The sequence below is a fragment of the Rattus rattus genome, chromosome 16 (genome assembly GCF_011064425.1).
Source record: "Rattus rattus isolate New Zealand chromosome 16, Rrattus_CSIRO_v1, whole genome shotgun sequence".
NCBI classification, from domain to species: domain Eukaryota; kingdom Metazoa; phylum Chordata; class Mammalia; order Rodentia; family Muridae; genus Rattus; species Rattus rattus.
This window is the reverse complement of record NC_046169.1, coordinates 30,626,421-30,640,228: the sequence shown is the minus strand read 5'-3', so window position 1 is coordinate 30,640,228 and position 13,808 is coordinate 30,626,421. Positions and strand designations below refer to the sequence as shown.

The 13,808-nt window shown below is 48.5% G+C and overlaps 1 long non-coding RNA gene across 1 annotated transcript; it reads left to right on the top strand.

Annotated features, from left to right (window-relative positions):
- Nucleotides 1-65: 65 nt before the first annotated feature.
- Nucleotides 66-3,128, top strand: LOC116885375. Its single transcript, XR_004386006.1, has 3 exons — nt 66-147; nt 635-837; nt 2,925-3,128. It is a non-coding gene; the product is annotated as an uncharacterized LOC116885375 (long non-coding RNA).
- Nucleotides 3,129-13,808: the final 10,680 nt, after the last annotated feature.

Genomic DNA, 13,808 nt, shown 5'->3' with positions numbered 1-13,808 from the left:
GAAGGAGGCCCTTTGGTTTGTCCCCTGCCCGCTCCAACCTTTCTACCTGCTTGGCGTTGCCAACCCAGAAGGTCACAGAGTGGAAATGGAGGAACCGGCCTCTCTCAGGCTGTAGGAAGGAAGAAGGGTGAGGTTGAATTCCTGGAAGTAGGTTACCTCGTCACCTAACCCTAGCTTGAAGCCCAGAGCCTAAGAGAATGTTACTCATCCCCCCCAACCCCAGCAACCCCCTGCACTCCTGTCTTTAACTAGTCTCCTAAGAGACTAGTTATTTCTTGTTATAGGATTTGAGCCCCTTGAGGGTTCAGAATTGGGAAGTTCCCCACAGGAGGCCCTCCCAGGGTTCACAGAAGCAAATAGCCTTCCTCGAGAACAGTATGGGTGTACGGTAGACCGTAGAAGGGATTTGACCAGGTTTACGAGATCGCCAGGCATTTAGGAAGGGGCTCCCTCAGGAAGCCAAGATTGAGCCCAGCTCCGTCCGTCGGAGTGGACGGCAGGGATGAATTCGCGTTTGCAGGCCTAAGTGTCTCACACCCACTGACATTTTTTCCTGTGTTGACACCTTGTCCTCCCCCTAGACAGAGAACCTGGATTTCTGCTCCGGCTTACCTTTGGTCCTTTGTTGCTGTAGGTTGTCTGGCAGAGAAAGGGGGAAGCACAAGGAGAGGTTATGACAAAGGGAGATCTTGAACAGTCACCGTGGGTCAGCACTCACAGGGAGACCGCCAAGGCCCGGACAGACTTACCATGGTTGATGGTGATCAGACCTCTACCAGGAGTACTGGGACAAGAGGCCTGGGAAGCTGATGGACAGAATATTTACCACCCTGCAAGGTAGGGCCCGCCCCTGACCTGGCCTTCCTGGGGGTGGGGAGCTGAGCTAATCCTGAGTGATCCTAGGTTTGGGAATCTCTGAGTCAGTCCTGTGGCTGGGTTAATGATGCCAGACTCAGAGGGAGAGTGAGATACCTCAGTTCACAGTTCACAGACCAGGAGAGCAGAGCCAGGGCAAGAAGCCAAGGGCGCATGCTTTCTAAGACCCCGGGAGCGAGACTGTGATCTTTGCCATGTAGATTCAAAACTCTGAAAGCAAAGCCAGCTTTCGTGGCCAGGGGAATACCTGCTTCTGGGGGAATTAGCTGGGTCGGTTGAAACCCAGCTTGCAAAGTAAACACCTAGATTATGTTTAGGGTGAAGGGTCGTGTGCCGTAGTCATTAGAGACAGGGGTATAAGGGTGGAGAGTCGCCAAGCCTGGGAGCCACAGTTTCCTCATCTATAAAATGGGAACAACAGCCAGCCAGGGGTGGAGACACATGTCGGTCATCCCAGCTCCACAGAAGGTCAGGCAGGAGGATTCCCACAGTTCAAGTTCAGCCTGGTCTTCATAGTGAGAGAGAGCCCGGCTAGCCAAGCCAGGGGTATACAATAATATCTTTGTCTTAGAAAAGGGGAGGGGGCCGCATGGTGGGGGACCGAATGGAGGGGCGTCCATGAGATGCCGTCTTCGGAACGGGCGCCAGATCATGGTACGGTTCTGTTTGTGTCGTTTGTGAGTAGTAGTTACACCTCGACAGCTGAGGTGGGGGTGGTAAAGGAGCGGAGCTCTGGTCTAAGCTATAACCTAAGTATTTATTACAGGGGAGGTATGGCTTGATGACTGCCCCAGGCTCTCAGCACCGCAGACGGTTGAGAACTTTGTAGGGGAGAAAGGCCTGGGACCCTTCATTCAAACCTGTGAGTCTTACTTTCTAGGAAGGCGAACTGGTAACAACTGGTGTTTACCCAAGGGCTCTAGGGTAACACTCCTGCACCCTCTCTTCACTCTGGCTCCACACCAGAGCCCAAACCCTCTTGTTGCTGGTTGACAGTGGAAAGACTAGTTGAGGGCTCAGGCCAGAGGACTTTTCCAGACCGTGCAGAGTGGCCGAATGAGCTAGCTTACTCTAAGCTCCGGGCCCATACTTCCAAAGTTTCTTGTAATGCTAAGGCGTGCTGGTGTATGACTTTAGACTCAGAACTTTGTGGGTTCGAGGGTTGGTCTACATAGTGAGACCCTGTCTCAACCAACCCCTGCCCACCCCAAAAGGGAAGTATTCTGTTATCCCTGCCAGTAAAATGGGGAGACTGGGCCAGGGAGATAATTGTTGGCAAAGTGCTTGCCTAGCAAGCATGAGGACCTGAGGTGAGCACTTTTAATCTCAGCACTGGGGAGGTGGGAACAGGAGAGGATCCCTGAGTTACAGGCCAATCAGAGACTCTAGTCTTAAAACTGGGTGGACAGTGCCTGGAACATCTGTGGCTGTCCTCTGACCACCACATACACGTGCAGACACATCTCACACTACACACACACACCACACATACACACACATACACACACACCACACACACACACATACACACACACACACGCACACACACACAAACACACATACACTCACACAAACACACATACATTCACACTCACTCTCACACATACACACACACACACACACACACACACACACACACACACATAGACACGAAGTTGTGGAAATGGAGCAAACATGTCTTATAAGTCGCTGTTGGGAACAGAACGAAACTCCAGTCCGATTCTGAACTTTTAAAGATTTATTTATTTATTTTATTATGTGAGTACAGTGTTGCTGTCCTCAGACACACCAGGAGAGGGCATCAGATCCCATCACAGATGGTTGTGAACCACCATGTGGTTGCTGGGATTTGAACTCAGGACCTCTGGAAGAGCAGCCAGTGCTCCTAACCTCTGAGCCACCGCTCTAGCCCCCTGAACTTGAGTCTTATCTATCCACTCCAGACATTAGTTTTTCCGTTGTTAAATCTCTATATTTGGGGCAGTTCTGGAGGCAGGATAGGTGGTCTCATCCCTTATTCTTGTCCCTCCTGGATGACTCTTTGCTAGGAGAAGGCCATCCACTACTCCACTGCTCTGGCCAGCAGGAACATCTTGTCCTTTGTTTGCTGTGACCAACTCAACCCCCTGCTGCTGGAGCCTGGCCTGGCACCTATCCTAGGCAGAAGGCCAGGCTTTCCCAAATCCAGCAAGCACATTGTGAGCAGCCTTGGGATTCAGAAGGCTGGAATGGCAGACATCTGGCCCAGCTGGGCACAGGTAATGACGGTGTATCTCCTGTCCCCTCTGGACTTCCCATTCAGAAACATGATGTGTCTCAGTCATATCCTGAATATACTACTAGATACTCATCCATCTTTGGGAAGAGGCTAGGGAAGGAAGCCTCTCGTTTCTTCCTGAAGCTCCCTAGTCTAGCTGTATTCAGTTGGGCATCAGATTAGTGATGGTTGGATGTGACTATTACTGCTCTTGATTCGATCCTGTGGTAAGGGGTAGGTTCCAGAAGTATTGCCCAAGAAATTAGGCTCTTCCCCCCAACTCCAAACCCCAAGACAGATTTCTATGTATAGCCCTGGCTGTCTTGGAATTAGCTCTGTAGACCAGGCTGGCCTCCAACTCAGAGATCTGCCTGCCTCTGCCTCCTGAGTGCTAGGATTAAAGTTGTGTGCCACCACTGCCTGGCTCTTGGGTTTTTGTTTTGTTTTGTTTCTAATTAATTTACTCATTTTATGTATATGAGTACACTGTAGCTATCTTCAGACACAGCAGAAGAGGGCATCAGATCCCATTACAGATGGTTGTGAGACACCATGTGGTTGCCGGGATTTGAACTCAGGACCTCTGGAAGTGCAGTCAGTGCTCTTAACCACGGAGCCATCATGCCAGTCCCTAGCTCTTGTTTTTAAGGCACAGAACGGCATATATAACATGCTACCATTTATGTAAGAAAGTCACCACCAAACAAATTGCTAATGGGTGGTTTTAATTTTATTGTTTTAGTTGATATGAATTTTACAAAGCACAAAATTTGTCAAGGACTCTGAGCCACCCGACCGCTATCTTCCCCGGCATCTCGGGTTTGGTGTCTCCACTCTTTCCTTCTCTGCACACCTGATTAATCTTTTTGCTTCTGCAACAAATCGTACTTACTCGATTTTCATCCTAATTTACATGACCTGACCATTTTGTAAAGAAGGCTTTCAGGGAGTGTCCTATTGACGGAAACGTAGTTTCATAGGTTGAAATTCGGTCTTTTCAGCGCACGGCTCTGTGAACTTGGAAAACACATACAGTTACTGTTGACTTTCACGGACCTGTGCGGATCTCGTCTGCCGGACCTGGGAGCTGAGGACCTGGAAGAATGGGGCGGGCTAAAGTCTGATGCTGTTGACAGCCTTACTTCAGTTTCAGTAGCAAAGAAAGCAATTGATCCGAGGAAGGTTATGTGGGTTCAGAAAAACATGATGGGAAAAGCACATAAACAAACGCCAATAAGCAATACTAAATATTACTAACAGAGTAGCCTTTTCTCGGAACTTTCTCAGGACAGACCAGTTTAAATACAGTTGCCTGTCAGAAACTACAGGTTTGTATCTGGGAAAACATGAAAGCCAGATTCAGGGTGCACCGGCCAGATCGAGTTCTATAGCTGTGTCCTGACATCCAATGAGAATAAACATCTCTTATACATCGAACGTAACTGTTTCTTCACAGACCCCCAAGGCGTTGTTCACCAGGGGTCAGTCTTTTGACAATGTTCCAACCATTACTGTGATGTCACACACAGTCAAGGTAAAAATAACTCGGTGACCCCGGTATGTTCTCACCCACTTTTCCATGCCAGTCCTCCTCTCTCCCCATGCCTGGTGACAACTCTTTATTACCCTCTATGTATCTATCTATCTGTGTGTGTATGTATATTTGTATGTATGTATGTGTGTATGTGTGTATGTATGTATGTATGTATCTATCTATGTATCTATGTATGTATCAATCTATGTATCTATGTATGTATCTATGTATCTATCTAATGTATGCATGTATGTATGTATGTATGTATGTATGTATGTACAAGAGATTGGGGCTGGAGAGTGGGTAAGAGTATTTACTGCTTGCCTGGCAGTCGAGGCACAAGCCTTTAATCCCAGCACTGGGGAGGCAGAAGCAGGCGGATCTCTGTGGATTTGAGGTCAGCCTGGTCTACAGAATGAGACCCAGGACAGCCATGGCTACACAGAGAATTGTCCTAAAAAAACAAAAAACAAAAAACAGACAAACAAAAAAAAACAACAACTGGGGTTGGGGATTTAGCTCAGTGGTAGAGCACTTGCCTAGCAAGCGCAAGGCCCTGGGTTCGGTCCCCAGCTCGGAAAAAAAAAAAAAGAGAGAGAAAAGAGAGAGAGAGAGAGAGAGAGAGAGAGAGACAGAACTTACTAAGCTCTTGCAGAGGACCCTGGTGCACACACACGGTGCACATAAACTCACATTAGCTGACACATATTTATACATATATGGAGCGTGGGAGGATAGAAACCAGGGCTTGATGCACTCTGGGCAGTGTTCTGTCATTTTGAGAAACTGCTAAACTTTCCCACAGTGTAAGTTAGCATTAGTCAGAAGTCCACCATGGGCTGGTGAGATGGCCCAGTGGGTAAAGGCCCTTGTCAATAAACCTATTGACCAGAGTTTAATCAGAGGAAAGAACCAACTCCCCCAGGTTATCCTTGGACCTCTGCTCTCATGCTGTGTCACATGAGTGCATGCGTGTGAGCACACACACACACACACACACACACACACATAGGTAAATAAATAAATGTATTCTTACCTTTATTATGTATTATTACATATGCTTAAAAATTAAGGGTTTGGGGGTTGGGGATTTAAATAAGTGGTAGGGTGTTTGCCAAAGAAAGCAAAGGCCCGGGGTTCGGCCCCCAACCCAAAAAAAAAAAAAAAAAAAAAAAACCAAAAAAAAAAAAAAAATTAAGGGTTGGAGAGACGGCTCAGCGGTTAAGAGCACTGACTGCTCTTCTAGAGGTCCTGAGTTCAAATCCCAGCAACCACATGTTGGCTCACAACCATCTGGAATGGGTTCTGATGCCCTCTTCTGGTGTGTCTGAAGACAGCTGCAGTGTATTCCTATAAATAAAAATAAATAAATCTTTTAAAAAAATTAAATATTAAATTATACCAATGAAAGATTATATATATATATCTCCCTCCTTCCAAATCATGTTTCTTTTCCCTCTCTCTCCCTCCCTCCCTCTCTCCTTCCTTGCCTCCCTTTCATCTTCCAATGTGTTAATCTGATATGGGTCAACACTCCTTTTTTTTTTTTTTCGGAGCTGAGGACCGAACCCAGGGTCTTGCGCTTGCTAGGCAAGCGCTCTACCACTGAGCTAAATCCCCAACCCCTGGGTCAACACTCCCATACACTTTCTGGTGTGGATTCTTTCCGTCCATCTTGTTTGAAAAAGAATCTCTGGCTGGAGAGATGACTCAGTGGTTAAGTCACTGAGGTGCTGAGTTCAATTCCCAGCAACCACACAATGGCTCACAACCATCTGTCATGGGATCCAATGCCCTCTTCTGGTGTGTCTGAAAACAGCAACAGTGTACACACATACATTAAATAAATAAATAAATAATCTCCTTTTCTAGGCTGTGTAAGCCAGGCTAGCTGCTCCGAGAGCATTAATGGATTCCCCTTTCTTGGTGCAACAGCTCTGGGGTTGGAGCCCCACTATGGCTTCTGGGGATCCAGGCTCAGGTCTGCAGACTTGCTCAGTGAGCGCTTTACATCGGGAGCATCTCCCCAGACATTGTTACTTCTCTTGCTGATCTTTGTCTCCTTGTGAGGGAGGAGGGTTTGTAAATGGTGACTCCCTTTTTAAAGTTGGACACGCAGGAAGACCGAGCCTTGGGTATGAAATAAAGTGGCAAGGCAGAATAGAAGACATCAGATCAGCCAGCCACATTCTTTTTTTCCTGCCTTTTACAAAGAGGAGGAGGAGGAGGAGGAGGAGGAGGAGGAGGAGGAGGAGGAGGAGGGGGAGGAGGAGGAAGGAGGAGAGGAGAGGAGGAGGGAGGAGGAAGGGGGGCAGGAGGAGGAGGAGGAGGAGGAGGAAGAGGAGGAGGAAGAGAGGAGAGGAGGAGGAGGAGGAGGACAGGAGGAGGCAAGGAGGGAGGAGGAGGAGGATAGGGAGGAGGAGGAGGAGGAGGAGGAGGAGGAGGAGGAGGAGAGACAACAGACGACGCATTTACCAGTTGGTAGAAGTCTCAGGTTGCATAAAGCCTTTGGTCTGAACCCTGGCATTGCACAGTGATGGAATATACCAGTCATCCCAGAAATCCAAAAGCAGAGGGAGGAGGATCAGGAGCTAAAGGTTAACCTCAGCCACAGGAACCCTGTCCCTTCATCCCCAGAACAGCAGGGTCGTTCTAGCACGTTTTCTAAAGACAGTGCCTTTAGAGGCAGATGCGTTTCATGAAGTGGAAATTTCTGGTCTCTTTGGAGCCTCAGGTCCTAATGACGATGTCTTGCTGAAACACACACAGGTGAGAGGATGTCTCACTGAAGCAGACGCGTGAAAAGCGTTGCGTTTAGAAAGGCTCCCACGCTGGTTCGCCTCGCACTGCTTTGCCAGTCTCTGCTGACCACGCTCTGGCACTGGTTGGCCCTGGACCTCATTGCTGTTCTTTGCCTCTCATGCCTTCGTAGAGAGTAACTTCACCAAAAATGTCTTGGGATAGATACTCCAACTGCTTCTTGCCACTTCCTCAGGATCCAGCCCATCTGTCAGCGGAGCCTCGAGGTTTCTTCTGGATCCAGCTGCCGCAGCTGATTGGTGTGTGGTGTCTGCCTAGAGGGCTGGTCTGCAGCTGCTGGTTCGCGGTTGGTGTTTGCCAGTGGACTGGACTGCCGATATCCTGGCAACGAAGGTTGGAGTCTCCCCAGAGAACTATTTCTAAGCAGGTCCACTTCTCCCATGTCCCAATAACCTTTCTTTTCCACTACCACTGGTGGGTGGTGGGCTAGACGGGAGGTTAAGGCAGTTAAGAACCGTTATGAAGGTAGGTTTTGAAAAATCGAAACCCACAGTTTCACCTGTGCGTCATGGTATGATGTCTTCCATCTCAGCCACTGAGAGGCTGAGACAAGAAGCTCTATGTGGGTTGGGGATTTAGCTCAGTGGTAGAGCCCTGGGTTCGGTCCCCAGCTCTGGAAAAAAAAAAAAAAGAGAGAGAAAAAAAAAGAAGAAGCTCTATGTGAATTTGAGGCCAGTCTGGGCTATATGGCAGGACTGTAGCTTTTTAAAAAAAGAAAGAAATTAAAGCAACTGAGGAACTGGGCGTAGTGACTCGAGCCTTTAAATCCAGCACTGAGGAGGCAGAGGGGGTCAGATATCTCAGTTCCAGGACAGCCTGGGCCACACAGCGAAACCCTGTCTCAGAAGGTTGGAGTGGGAAGAACCACTCAAGGGACTGGAGAGATGGCTTAAGTGGTTAAGAGCGGGAACTGCTCTTTCAGAGGTCCTGAGTTCGATTCCCAGCACCCCCCTCATCTGGTTCACAGTCACCTGTAGCTCCAAGAGGCTAGGATGTGTATAGTGGTTTGTATATCATCCCCCGCCCCATCATGTTAACTAAAAACAATACAAATAAATTTCAAATTCCACCTAACAGTTTGCATGGTTACGAGAACAAAAAACAACTGGGGCTGGAGAGATGGCTCAGCGGTTAAGAGCACTGACTACTCTTGCAGAGGTCCTGAGTTCAATTCCCAGCAACCACGTGGTGGCTCACAACCATCTGTAATGGGATCTGATGTCCCCCTCTGGTGTGTCTGAAGACAGTGATGATGAACTCATATACATACATAAATAAATCATTAAAAAAAAAAAAAAGACAACAGGGCTGGAGAGGTGGCTCAGTGGTTAAGAGCATCAACTTAGACAACAGTCTATCCAAGGGTCCCTCCTTAATGAAATGCCGGTGAGTGGGTATGTCTAAGGAGGGCTGTGCTTTCCCAAGTGTCTGTGATGACCTCTAGGCTAGGGGTTGCCAGGGTAGTGATGAAGAGATTGGGTTTGGGAATGTTCTGGGTCTGAGAGTCATTAAACAAATGTGGTCACCATGGGAAGATTCACTGACAGTGGGAAATTTGTGAACCTCCAGAAATAGACGTTATCTTTTTGCCCAAAGAAATTTCTTTCGATCTGTTTAAATTTGTTTGTGTACTGAAACAGGGTCTAGTGTGAAACCCAGGCTGGTTCTTCCTTCAGCGCCCTGAGCACACGGCCCTTTGCCTAAGCGGCTGCTAGAGTCTCTGCATTCCCTCAGTTAGTCGCTGAGCATCCTGAGGCCAGCCACTCAGCTTCCCTGAGCTCTTTACAGGCTCTACCGTCGTGGTGCCGCCTCCACAGGGTTGCCATGACGACTGTTGGGGGTTGGGTATGAAGCGTCTCCCCAGCGTGCTCACAGATCTAAGGCTTTGGTCTCCGAAGCAACCACTGTTCAGAGCTGAGGTTATAGGGGGAAATACTTGGATCCAGAAGGATCTGCTTTTCCCAGCGGATTAATCCATTGCTAGAGTCCGACCCTTTTAAGATCTCTTATTTTTGTCATAGTGGGTATTTTGTCATAGGACATCATACACTTATGTGAGCACTCTGCTACTGAGTTGTATCCTCAGCTGTGTGTGTATGTGTGTGTGTGTGTGTGTGCATGTGCGTATGTGGTGTGTGTGTGTGCGTGTGTGGTGTGTGTGCGTGTGTGTGTGCATGTATGTGTATGTGTGTGCATATGTGTGTGCGTGTGTGTGTATTCGTGTATATGTATGGGTGTGTGTATGTGTATTTGTGTGTGCGTATGTGGTGTGTGTGCGTGTGTGTGCATGTATGTGTATGTGTGTGCGTGTGTGTGTATGTGTGTGCATGTGCGTGTGTGTGATGTGTGCGCGCGCGCATGCTAGCTCACCTACAGGTACCCATGGAGACCAGAAGAGGTTGTCAGATCCCCTGGAGCTGGAGCTACAAGCATTCGTGAGCTGCCCATCATGGCTGCCGGGAACCAAACTCCACATGTAATGTTCTCAACCATTGAGCCCTTTCTTTCTCTAGCCCCTCAATTTATTTTTTTTTTTTTCCTGGCTAAAAGGGAGATGGGGTAGACAGAAGTAGTAAGGATTTGGAGGTTCAACTCTGCATGTACAATGTCTTTCTCCTGAGCAGGCCGTACACCCTTCCCAAGCCAGGGCTCAGATCCCAGCCGGAGACAGAGAAGGTGAAGTGTGCCAGACACTCGGCTCATCCGGTTATCGGTGTTGGCACGGCTGGGCGAGGCCGTTTGGGTAGGACTGCTTTTTATCTTTTGAGGTATAGTGCTTTTAGCCTGAACTTTGGGGTGATAGGCCACTGTATCTCCAGGCATCAGTGAAGGCCTGGAGACTCCTGAGGGTTGATTGCAGGGGACCCAGAAGCTCCGGGCACTGCGGATTGTCATCTTAAGCCATCATCAGCTTCTCTCTAAGTCTCAGTGTCCCTAATTTTTAAGGCGGAGAGCCCTTAGATCTAGGAGGCGTGAAGGGTTTCCTGGAGACACTAGGAGTCTCCTGCAGCTGTGCATATCCAATGGTTGAAGTCTGGAGAGGGAAGGTCAGCACAGAGAGAGCAGAGCCGAGTAGAGAGGGGTCACAGGGTCTTAGGATCTCGCTCCACGTGTGTTTCTCCCTGAGCCTGATGTTCCATTGGCTCAGGTTTGAGCTGGTTCACTAGCGTTCACGACACACGCAAGACAATAGCAACAATAACGTGGAGTGTTTCTTCACTTTCCTGGGGGGAGGGAGGAGTCTGATCCAGCAAGGAGAAATATCATTTTCTCTTAGATTGATTGATTGGTCGATCGACTGACTGACCGATTGATCTATCAGGGTTTCTCTGTGTAAGCTTGGCTATTCTGGTACTCGGATCTGTAGACCAGATCTGTCTGCCTCTGCCTCCTGAATGCTGGGATTAAAGGCGTGTGTCACCAGGGCTGGCTCCCGAATCTGGCTTTATGTGGTTTCTCAGTCACCTCCTCTCCCACTTGTTTTGAATGTTTTACTTTGTGTTTGTGGCTATGTACGTGAGCGTGCATGGGCCACGGTGTGCATATGAAGGTCAGAGAACAACTTTGGGGAGTTTTCTTTCTCATCGTTTTTGGGGAGCAAACTTAAGTTTCTGGGATGGCGCAGCAAAAGCTTTCACCCACTTAGCCATCTCTGCGGCCCCCGGTTCATGGTCCTCTTTCACCTAAGGTGTCAGTATGTAGCCCAGGCTAGCCTCTAAAGCTCATGGTCCTCCTATCTCAGTAGAAGCCTGGGATTCCAGGTATAAAACACCTTGCTCAACCTAATAGTGTTTGGTTTTGTTTTTTGAGAGAAGGCTTTATAAGATCCCGGGCTCCCTTTGAGCTTGTTATATAGTGATGGATGACCTTGAACGTCTGGTCCACCTGCCTCTCCCCTGGAGAGCCAGGATTGTAGGCGTTCACTACCAGGACAAGTTTCCAATTCACTAGGATTGTAAACTCCCCACAGACAGGGCACCTTGTGACAAACACCACTCACACGCTTCTTCACGGAAGCATTTCCTGCCCTGCTGTGGGGAGTTTGTCCAGCCGTCCTCTCTGACAGGTCCACCCCACCTCCAGAGTGCTCCAGGCCTCTTTCTTCCCAGAGCAGCTCAAGGTGGTTGTTGAGAGCTCATGGGAGGCCCAGCTCCCTGGAACCGGCTTCCCACCTACACCAGGCGTATGCAACCTTACCTCTCCTTGCTTGGTGCATTCCTCACTACTGAATTCTGTGCCTATTGTGTCCTTGTTCAGATATGGGAAGAGACTTTGGAAGAGGAGGACAAGGCCGAATAACCTGTCCACGGCCATTAGAGAATGCTGTCAGGTCATAGGTGGCAGCTACTCAGAAAGCTGACCAAGTCTGCACAGTGGAGTGAGACCCCATTCCAAACACGCAAAACACCTCTGAGGGCCCATGGGATGACTCAGCAGGTCAAGGAGTCTGTCGCCGAGCCTGAAGACCTCTAAGTTGTCCTCTGATCTCCACATGCATGCCATGGTGTTCGGGTGCACATACAAGTGTGCGTGCACATCGTGTTTGTGTGTTTGTACATGCATGTGTATGTGAGTGCATTCATATGTGTGTGCGTATGCATGGGTGTGTGCATGTGTGTGCATGTGCATGTGTGTGTGTGTATGTGTATGTGTGTATGTGTGTGTGTGTGTGTGTGTGTGTGTGTGTGTGTAATAATGCCGCTAAGCTGAGCCAGGACTTAGATCTACACCACACTCATATTACTGCATTCCAGCCATGTAAACAAAGCTAGTTCCCAACTTCCAGTCTTCAAGGCACTGGTGGCAAACACCTATGATTCCAGCACTCCAGGGTCTAAGCCAGAAAAATCCCAAATTCAAGAACAGCCTGAACTTGAAAGCAAGATCTTGAATCCAAGAGAAAACTGTTGGGGATTTGATTTGTGCTTACATGGGAATTCCCACTTCTGCTGCGGGTCCCTGCCATCATTTTTGTTTGTTTGTTTTTGTTTGTTTGTTTGTTTGTTTGTTTTTTGATTGGTCAATAAAGAGTCAGTGGCTAAGAGCCAGGCAGAAGGTGGGACATTTAGGATTTCAGGACAAGAAATGCAGGAGAGGGGAAGAAAGGATTCCGCCATTAGGAGGGTGAAGGAGATGGACCATGCAGGAAAAGGTGGAGAGAGAGCCCACCGACAGGTAAGAATCAGGGAACTGCTCTTCCAGAGGACCTGAGTTCAATTCCCAGCAACCACATGGTGGCTCACAACCATCTGTAATGGGATCTGATGCCCTCTTCTGGTGTGTCTGAAGCTACAGTGCACTCATATGAATAAAATAAATATATATATAAAAAAAAGAAAGAATCAGGGAAATCGGCCTTAGGGGCCACTCCCTCAATTGGGTCTGGAGGGGTTGGCCTGAGACCACCTGCTGGGAGCTCAGAGTGGGTTAATAATCTACTGTAACAGAAAACAAAACAAAATAGAAAAGACATTAATCCAAAAAGTTTAAAAGCAGTGGTCCAGATTCGAACGGAGGATGTTACTTGCTAAGTCCTGCTTACACAATGGAGGAGACAATGCTTCAGCATCCGTTTGTGACCCTGGGCTCTGTGCTGAGAGCACTCCCTGTGGCCCACTTCAAGGGGCCAGTGGAAGGTCACTGGACTTGGGATGGGGAAGGACATATGTAGGGACTCACCACACCAGGTACGGAGGGCACATTGAGGACTATACCAAGAGTGAAATGTTTAGGGAGGGATGAGATATGACACTTCTTGTCTCTATTCTTTGGGCTGGAGAGATGGCTCAGTGGTTAAGAGCACTGACTGCTCTTCCAGAGGTCCTGAGTTCAATTCCCAGCAACCACATGGTGGCTCACAACCATCTGTATTGGGATTCGATGCCCTCATCTGCTATGTCTGAAGATAGCAACAGTGTACTACTATAAATTAAATACATAAAAAGAGCTGCTGAATAATATCTCTATTCTCTATATCTATATCCATATCTATATCTATAGTGTGTGTGTGTGCACGTGCATGTCACAGGGTACTGGCTTTCTCCTTTCTGTCCTGTGGGCTCTGGGGATTGGCAGACAGTGCCTCAACTCTCTGAGCGTCCTTGCCAGCCCCTATTGTCCTTGCCATCTGTGGTTGTTTGACTGTGCTCAGCCCAGGGAATGGCACTATTTGGAAGTGTGACCTTGTTGGAAGAAGTGTGTCACTGTGCGCCTGGACTTTAAGACCCTCATCCTAGCTGAAGCCAGTCTTCTCCTAGCAGCCTTCAGATGAAGATGTAGAACTCTCAGCTCTGTCTGCACCATGCCTGCCTGGATGCTGCC